General features: G+C 46.0%; 1 pseudogene; it reads left to right on the top strand.

The window, feature by feature from the left end:
- The first annotated feature begins 396 nt into the window (after positions 1-396).
- Positions 397-4,628, top strand: LOC139266226 (probable E3 ubiquitin-protein ligase RNF144A-A; annotated as a pseudogene).
- Positions 4,629-9,779: the final 5,151 nt, after the last annotated feature.

Genomic DNA, 9,779 nt, shown 5'->3' with positions numbered 1-9,779 from the left:
CTGTTGTGCCACATATGGCTACCATACTACAGTGGGTGAGAATGTGTGAATGTTCTAATGGCTTCCGTTCAATCTGTGTGGATGTTGCATGAGCTTTGTGAGCCATAGTTAGGAAGTGAGGGGGATGTAACATAGGGGCTGTAGGTGATCCTTATGAAACCCTAGCAGCAGTGGGAGTGTATTGCGAGGAAGGATCTAACTGATTGAGTTTCTGTGCATCGATCATTAGGAGGCAATGGGTAGAAAAGTCAGCCTTCATCTTTCTTATGCAGTGGGAAAGCACCCCACAGACAGCTAGACTTTTGAGAGGGACCATATGCATGAAAGTCTTTACATAGTGTGTGAGATTCATGTTAGAAGGATCGGAGGCATACATAAATGTGACTGGTATTCACCATGACGAGTCAGGTAAAGTCATTGAACTTTTTCCTACATTGCGTCATAGTTCTGGAATATTATTTGATTGGCAGCGAAGGTTGTTATTTTCCGGGACTGTGTTGTTGAAGGGACTTTCCAGTCAGATTTATTTATACTAGTATTTCAGCATAAATGTTACACTTTGCAGCTTGTAAGATGTCAACAGAACAAGGGGCCTCTCACTCAGTGTCCAACTCCCTCATTCAAGCCACGATTTCGCCAAAAATGGTGAGTCCGGTGCAGCCGGCATTGGTGGTGTGTGGGGAAGGCGCTCCCCGCTCCATCCCTCCCTCTCAACACAACCTTCCATTGATGGGGCTTGTTAAGCCCGCCTGTGAGGTTACCAGCCAATTCACAGTAAGCGGCTCTGATGATGTCATCTGATGACACGTCATCAGCCAGTTTCCTTAAAGGGACCAAGGTCAACTTTTTTTTACAGTTCTTCTGTCAGTGTTCTGCAGCATTGAGGAGCTGCAAACACGAACAAACACTGCACAGAGGTGCATGGCTGCACCCAGGCAATCCCATGACACCCTCCAGACTCCCTACCAATGAATGGAAGAGACCTCCCCGGGAACAATGCAGCCTGGTTGCACCTTGCACAGGAGGGCACAAGCATGGATGTTGTTAGAAGGACTTGGGAGCAGTGGCACAAACCTTTTAATGATCTCAGTAGATCTCGAGACGTTACTGCAAAGCAACACTCAATGTCATCCTGCTGAGCCACTCATCACATCCCCATCACTCTGCCTTCCCTACCCTATTCCTGCACATTCTTACTCACACCAACATACCTTGCATCTCCACCCATCCCTCTCTTTCTATCAACATTATCACATCCTTATCTCACTAGCCATCCCTCACACTCACCCTTATCCTTGTCCAATCCTACCAATTAACAACACATAAGGGTAGGTACCTGGGTGTTTTCGCTAATATTCATGTAGAGTTTCTGCTGAAGTGTTGTCAAACATTGAAATCTTTATTTTGAACACTTTTGGGCCGAAATTGCCCTCCCGCCGAAAGAAGGTATATGTACCCCATTTGAGTGTCCCTCACCGGCGAGGATGGAGTGGTATTAAGAGGGAAATTCAGCTTTTTCGGGCCCAATACGGAGCGGAGTGGTAATGACTGGTGTTATGGGCTGGTTTCAGCAGTGTGGCAGCGGAGTGGGGTTGGGACTGCGATATTCCACTCCTAATTTGATGCTAATAAGAACATAAGAACATAAGAAATAGGAACTGGAGAAGGCCATATGGCCCCGTGAACCTGCTCCGCCATTCAATAAGATCATGGCTGATCTCTTCATGGACTCAACTCCACTTCCCTGCCCGCTCCCCATAACCCCTTATCCCCTTATCTTTTAAGAAACTGTCTATTTCTGTCTTAAATTTATTCAATGTCCTAGCTTCCACAGCTCTTTGAGGCAGCGAATTCCACAGATTTACAACCCTCTGAGAGAAGAAATTTCTCCTCATCTCAGTTTTAAATGGGCGACCCCTTATTCTAAAATCATGCCCTCTAGTTCTAGTCTCCCCCATCAGTGGAAACATCCTCTCTGCATCCACCTTGTCAAGCCCCCTCATAATCTTATACGTTTCGATAAGATCACCTCTCATTCTTCAGAATTGCAATGAACTCAACCAACTTAACCTTTCCTCATAAGTCAACCCCCTCATCTCCGGAATAAACCTAGTGAACCTTCTCTGAACTGCCTCCAAAGCAAGTATATCCTTTCGTAAATATGGAAACCAAAACTGCACACAGTATTCCAGGTGTGGCCTCACCAATACGCTGTATAGCTGTAGCAAGACTTCCCTGCTTTTATACTCCATCCCCTTTGCAATAAAGGCCAAGATTCCATTGGCCTTCCTGATCACTTGCTGTACCTACATAATATCATTTTGTGTTTCATGCACAAGTACCCCCAGGTTCCGCTGTACTGCAACACTTTGCAATCTTTCTCCATTTAAGTAATAACTTGCTCTTTGATTTTTTTTCTGCCAAAGTGCATGACCTCACACTTTCCAACATTATACTCCATCTGCCAAATTTTTGTCAACTCACTTAGCCTGTCTATGTCCTTTTGCAGATTTTTTTGTGTCCTCCTCACACATTGCTTTTCCTCCCATCTTTGTATCGTCAACAAACTTAGATATGTTAAACTCAGTCCCTTCTTCCAATTCATTAATATATATTGTAAATAGTTGGGGTCCCAGCACTGATCCCTGTGGCACCCCACTAGTTACTGGTTGCCAACCTGAGAATGAATCATTTATTCCGACTCTCTGTTTTCTGTTGGTTAGCCAATCCTCTATCCATGCTAATATATTGCCCCCAACCCCGTGAACTTTTATCTTGTGCAGTAACCTTTTGTGGGGCACCTTGTCAAATGCCTTCTGGAAGTCCAAATACACCATATCCACTGGTTCCCCTTTATCCATCCTGTTCGTTACATCCTCAAAGAATTCCAGCAAATTTGTCAAACATGACTTCTCCTTCATAAATCCATGCTGACTCTGTCTGACCGAATTTTGCTTTTCCAAATGTCCTGCTATGAGAAATTTCTTCTCTCAGAGAGTTGCAAATCTGTGGAATTCGCTGCCTCAGAGAGCTGTGGAAGCTGGGATATTGAATAAATTGAAGACAGAATTAGACAGTTTCTTAAACGATAAGGGGATAAAGGGTTATGGGAAGCGGGCAGGGAAGTGAAGCTGAGTCCATGATCAGATCAGCCATGATCTTATTGAATGGCCGAGCAGGCTCAAGGGGCCGTATGGCCTACTCATGCTCCGATTTCCTATGTTCTTATGTTCTTATGTTGAGAAACTGACTCGGAGGCGGGTTCAGAGCAGGATCCCGACCTGCTGTCAATCAGGGCCATTTTGACAGTGGGCCCGCCTCCAAATCCGCACTCGCAGGGCTGGGAAGATTCCGGCCAGGGAGTTGAACACTGAGTGATGGAGTCCTTTCTGACACTCACTTCAGTCACTCAATTGAAGATTTATGACCTAATTTTAATTTAACTTTGCAACTGCCCGGCGTTGAAGGAGGGAACTACAGAGAAATGTGGACAGGAATGGCCCTATCACGAAGTTCGCAAACTGGCAGCACTGACCGCTGAGGAGCAGTGATATTTTGAGGAAGCTGTTTCTGTGCTGCCTGCGGCTGAGTACTGTGAATACATATCAGTAAGGTTCACAATAGAAATCACAGCATAAGATAGCCGTGCGATTGAAAATGTGGATGCAGATTAAATATAGATCATAAGTAAAGGTTTGGGATTATTTCTGATTGCCGAAGTGGTTTCACACATTAACGCAGTTGCAGAAAAAAAGTTATCAAAAGCAGATGACACAAAGTCAATCATGTCTGACGTTTGTAAAATGATAAAACACCAGCACTGACTAGTTAGAAATTCCAATAATATTGTGTGCCAGTGTAAAACAAAGAGTGGTTTAGATTACTTCAATATTGCAACAGAATTTATGCATTTTTAACTTTTAAACTAATTCTAGGTGCTACACTTGATTGGTTGTGGTGGGAGAGAGCTTATGGTCTAGCCTAGTGCTCATATAAAAGCAAGCACCCAGAAATGGAAGACAGTGTCAACTTCATTGAGAACTAAGCAAGTTTGACTGTGTGGTGCAATAGATTGGCACACCAGTATTTCACTGTTTTGGCCTGGGGTTATCGCTGTGTAATTATTTACTTGACGAAGTGCTTTTCTTTACTTCTTGTCAATAGTGTCCAGAATGTGGAACATTTGTTGAACGCACAGACCTGACTAACCTGAGTGTTCACTGCATTATCTGCACTGCTGAAAAAGGGAGTGTTTCTGAATTCTGCTGGCAGTGCATGAAACCATGGAAAGGACCTGGCCCACGTTCTGACCGATGTGACAACGAAGGATGCACCAACATAGAATTAGACACACTACGCAGCTGCCCATTAACCTCCCACAAACTGTAGTGAGAAACTGCCCTTCTATTCGGGCATGCCCTACTTGTGGCAAACTGCTTGAACACAACCAAACTGGGTGTAAAAATATTATATGCTGTAGGTGTCATATTGAATTTTGCTTTGCCTGTCTTGAGCTGACGGATACATGGCAGGCAAACAGACCAGACTCGTGGTTTGATCTCTGCACCAAAGAGATTGCACCAAGGCAAACTTCAATTTCAACCTGGAATCGAAATGGTTCTCCCTAGATGCATTATGTATGATGCTCGTAATAAAGTGAAACCAAAGTAGATAACTGCAACCCAGTAAATTGGTCCTCCACCAACCTGACCCCGCCACACAGCACTAGAGTGGTGGAATGTCATCATCATCATAGGCTGGTCCTCGAAATCGAGGAAGACTTGCTTCCCCTCTAAAAGTGAGTTCTCAGGTGACTGTACAGTCCATACGGAATTACAGTCTCTATCACAGGTGGGACAGACAGTGGTTGGAGGAAAGGGTGGTTGGGGAGTCTGGTTTGCTGCACGCTCCTTCCGCTGCCTGCACTTATTTTCTGCATGCTCTCAGCGACGAGACTCGAGGTGCTCAGCGCCCTCCCGGATGCTCTCCCTCCACTTAGGGCGGTCTTTGGCCAGGGATTCCCAGGTGTGGATGTTGCACTTTATCAAGGAGGCTTTGAGGGTTTCCTTGAAACATTTCCTCTGCCCACCTGGGGCTCGCTTGCCATGTAGGACTTCTGAGTAGAGCGCTTGCTTTGGGAGTCTTGTGTCAGGCATATAGACAATGTGGCCCGCCCAACGGAGCTGGTCGAGTGTGGTCAGTGCTTTGATGCTGGGGATGTTGGCCTGATTGAGAACACTGACGTTGGTGCATCTATCCTCCCAGTAGATTTTCAGGATCTTGCGGAGACATCGTTGGTGGCATTTCTCCAGCGATTTGAGGTATCTACTGTATGGTCCACATCTCTGAGCCATATAGGAGGGTGGATATCACTGCAGCCCTGTGGACCATAAGCTTGGTGCCAGATTTGAGGTCCTGGTTATCGAACACTCTCTTCCTCAGATGGCCGAAAGCTGCACTGGCCCATTGGAGGTGGTGTTGGACCTCGTCGTCGATGTCTGCCTTTGCTGATAGTAGGCTCCCGAGGTATGGAAAGTGGTCCATGTTGTCCAAGGCATTGACGTGGATTTTGATGACCGGGGGGCAGTGCTGTGTGGAGAGCTCAGGTTGGTGGAGGACCTTTGTCTTACGGATGTTAAGGCCCATGCTTTCGTATGCCTCGATGAAGGTGTTGACAATAGCTTGGAGTTCAGCCTCTGAATGTGCGCAGACACAAGCGTCATCCGCGTACCGTAGCTCGATGACAGAATATGGGACGGTCTTGGATCTGACCTGGAGGCGATGAAGGTTGAACAAGTTCCCATTGGTTCTATAGTTTAGTTCCACTCCAGCGGGGAGCTTGTTGAGCGTGAGATGGAGCATTGCAGCGAGGAAGATCGAGAAAAGGGTTGGCGCGATGATGCAGCCATGCTTGACCCCAGTCCGGACATGGATTGAGTCTGTGATGGATCCGTTGGTCAGGATCACGGCTTGCATGTCGTCGTGGAGCAGGCGGAGGATGGCGACAAACTTTTGGGGGCAGCCGAAACAGAGGAGGATGCTCCATAATCCCTTGCAGTTAACAGTGTCAAAGGCCTTTGTGAGGTCAAAGAAGGCCATGTACAAGGGTTGGTGTTGTTCCCTTCGTTTCTCATGCAGTTGTCGCGCCATGAAGTTCATGTCCGTTGTACCCCGTAGTGGATGGAATCGCATTGTGACTCTAGGAGGAGCTTTTCAGCCACAGGGAGAAGATGGTTGAGGAGGATTTTAGCAATGACTTTCCCAGTGGCCGACAATGGGGAGATTCCTCTGTAGTTGCCGCAGACGGGCTTGTCCCCTTTTTTAAAGATGGTCACAATTGCAGCATCTCTGAGATCTCCCGGCATGCTCTTCTCCTTCCAGATGAGAGAGATGAAGTAATGCAGTCATGCCAATAGTGCCTCTCCGCCATACTTTAGTGCCTCAGCCGGGATTCCATCTGCTCCTGATGCCTTGTTGTTCTTGAGCGGATGGATGACTTTTTATATCTCGTGTAGGACTGGGGTTATGCTGGGATGGTGGCGGGTAGCATGCTGCAGGATGGAGTCGAGGACACTCATGTCAAAGGTAAAGGCACGATTAAGGAGTGGACAAGGGAAAACCAGTGGATATGGTGTATTTGAACTTTCAAAAGGCTTCTGACGAGGTCCCACGCAAGGGATTGGTGTGCAAAATTAAAGCACATGGTATTGGGGGTAATGTACTGACGTGGATAGAGAACTGGTTGGCAGACAGAAAGCAGAGAGTCGGGATAAATGGGTCCTTTTCAGAATGGCGGGCAGTGACTAGTGAGGTGCCGCAGGGCTCAGTGCTGGGACCCCAGCTATTTACAATATACATTAATGATTTAGATGAAGGAATTGAGTAATATCTCCAAGTTTGCAGATGACACGAAGCTGGGTGGCAGTGTGAACTGTGAGGAGGACGCTAAGAGGTTGCCGGGTAACTTGGACAGGTTAGGTGACTGGGCAAATGCATGGCAGATGCAGTATAATATGGATAAATGTGAGGTTATCCACTTTGGTGGCAAAAACACGAAGGCAGAATATCATCTGAATGGCGGCAGATGAGAAAAGGGGAGGTGCAACGAGACCTGGGTGTCATGGTACATCAGTCATTGAAAGTTGGCATGCAGGTACAGCAGGCAGTGAAGAAGGCAATGGTATGTTAGCCTTCATAGCTAGGGGATTTGAGTATAGGAGCAGAGAGGTCTTACTGCAGTTGTACAGGGCCTTAGTGAGGCCTCATCTGGATTATTGTGTCCAGTTTTGGTCTCCTAATCTGAGGAAGGACATTCTTGCTATTGAGGGAGTGCAGCGAAGGTTCACCATACTGATTCCCGGGATGGCAGGACTGACATATGAGGAGAGACTGGATCGACTGGGCCTGTATTCACTGGAGTTTAGAAGGATGAGAGGGAATCTCATAGAAACATATAAAATTCTGACGGGACTGGACAGGTTAGATGCAGGAAGAATGTTCCCGATGTTGGGGAAGTCCAGAACCAGGGGACATAGTCTAAGGATAAGGGTTAAGCTATTTAGGACCGAGATGAGGAGAAACTTCTTCACTCAGAGAGTTGTTAACCTGTGGAATTCCCTACCGCAGAGAGATGTTGATATATTCAAGAGGGAGTTAGATATGGCCCTTATGGCTAAAGGGATCAAGGGGTATGGAGAGAAAGCAGAAAAGGGGTACTGAGGTGAATGATCAGCCATGATCTTATTGAATGGTGGTGCAGGCTCGAAGGGCCGAATGGCCTACTCCTGCAACTATTTTCTATGTTTTGATGTTTCTATATAAGGAGATCTTCGAAGTGCTCCTTCCAGTGGGCCCTGACTGCCTTGGTGTCCTTGATGAGTGTCTCCCCGTTCTTAGCCAGCAGTGGGGTGGGACCTTGGGTGCCTGGGTCGTAGGTGGCCTCATGCAAAATATCCTGCACCAGAGTGCTAGAATGTGGATCAGTTCCCACCACTGCCGTTCTGTTAATTCGAGATTGCAGGACAGGAGCTTGGGGGAAACACTTGCACATAGAACTGGGGATCGGGAAGAGGGAGGGACAATTATTGTCTCATTAACTTCCAAGCAAGGAACCTTCACATTTTTTGTTATTGTGGTCCAGTTGGTGTGTACCTTGGAGGTACATGGAGCACATAAGTTTAATTGAATGTTCCCATTCATTTGCATATATCTAAATCTGATAATACAAGCACACCTTGATGTTCAGATGAAGATAAAGTGATCAAAGTTTGCTCTCACAATATATTATGCTGTCGGAATGCTTTGATATATTGCTGTTTCGCAGCACATTCCAAGGCATCTGACATCTTTCCCACATTACAACAGTGACTACACTCCAAAAGTACTTAATTGGCTGTAAACCGTTTTGAGACGTCTAATGGTCATGAAAGGTGCTATATAAATGCAAGTCTTTCTTTCTTTCTTATGCATTGAATTCATTTTAGTTACTGCAAGACCAAGCTTTAGTTGGTAATTATTGAATGTACTCTTTAAGGCCAGGTTCCCTCCCTTATGCCAAGAACCAGATTACATTTGAACCTTTGAGCCTCATTTATCAGCATTACATAACCCTGTAATGTATCTAGACATCAAAGAAAAGTCTTTAGTGATGTAAATATTAATTGCATAAATAAATGAATTTCAGTGCCATTTTCATATACTTTTGATGAACTATTCTGTGCTTGTGTGGCGGAATGTTTGATTATGGTTGCCTGAGATGATTATGGGCCCGAAATTCATTGATACACTGCTCACTACTGCCCGTTTACCACCCGCTTATTGTCAAGAAATACAAGTTTCGTCCAAAAACAGATACCTACCGCCGACATACCGCTCGACGGTAGATTCATGGTACACCTACCGCCGGGCGGTCCTGCACACCGTCCGCCCATGTGGAACCACCTACATAGCGCCCAAAGTTTCATGACATACCGCCGAAATACCGCCTGGAGAAGTTGCCTTTACGCAATCTTAATTGGGCGGGAGTGCGTGATACCAATGCCATTTTGAAATCGGGAACTGTGCATCAAAAGCTGCACCTTAGTACTCAGAGGGGAACAGTTACTTTACATGGGATTTACACTGGTAATGGTATTTATATTGGTACTCAAAGGCATTTGGAGTACATTTAGAAGATAGAAGGCATTTGAGATTATCTTTTTATTGAAAAGTCATTTGAGTTTATCTCCGGGCATTCCAGGAGATTGAAAGGAATGGGGCCTATACTATCTCAGCCTGAATTGCTGACTAAGTTTCTAATGCAGGATCCAGATGGGAGAAGGTTTATTGAACAGAATTATCAGGGTAATCGAAGAGGTTGCAGACTTAGGAGGAGGAGACCTTACCCCCCACGGATTTTCAGGGGGAAGCACTCATACTTGGACCTGACTGATCCACAGTGCGTTAGAAGGCTGCGCCTCCAAAAAGAGGTGCTCAATGAGATTTTCCAGCTCATTAAGACAGACCTGCAGCCCAGTACTACCAACATTACTGCACTCTCTGTCGAGATGAAGATGACTGCAGCACTTTCCTTTTATGCATCTAGTTCTTTTCAGGCATCAGCTGGAGACATATGCTGCATCTCTCAGCATGCTACTCATCGCTGCATTTGACAGGTAACCGAAGCACTGTATGCACACAACATGGACTTTATAAACTTTCCAATGACCAGGGAGGCACAGAGTGGGAGGGCTTTGGATTTTGCACGCATTGCCGGCTTCCCCAAGGTTCAAGGTGCCATT

Source organism: Pristiophorus japonicus, chromosome 6, assembly GCF_044704955.1.
Source record: "Pristiophorus japonicus isolate sPriJap1 chromosome 6, sPriJap1.hap1, whole genome shotgun sequence".
Lineage (NCBI taxonomy): Eukaryota > Metazoa > Chordata > Chondrichthyes > Pristiophoridae > Pristiophorus > Pristiophorus japonicus.
This window is presented reverse-complemented; position numbering and strand designations above follow the sequence as displayed.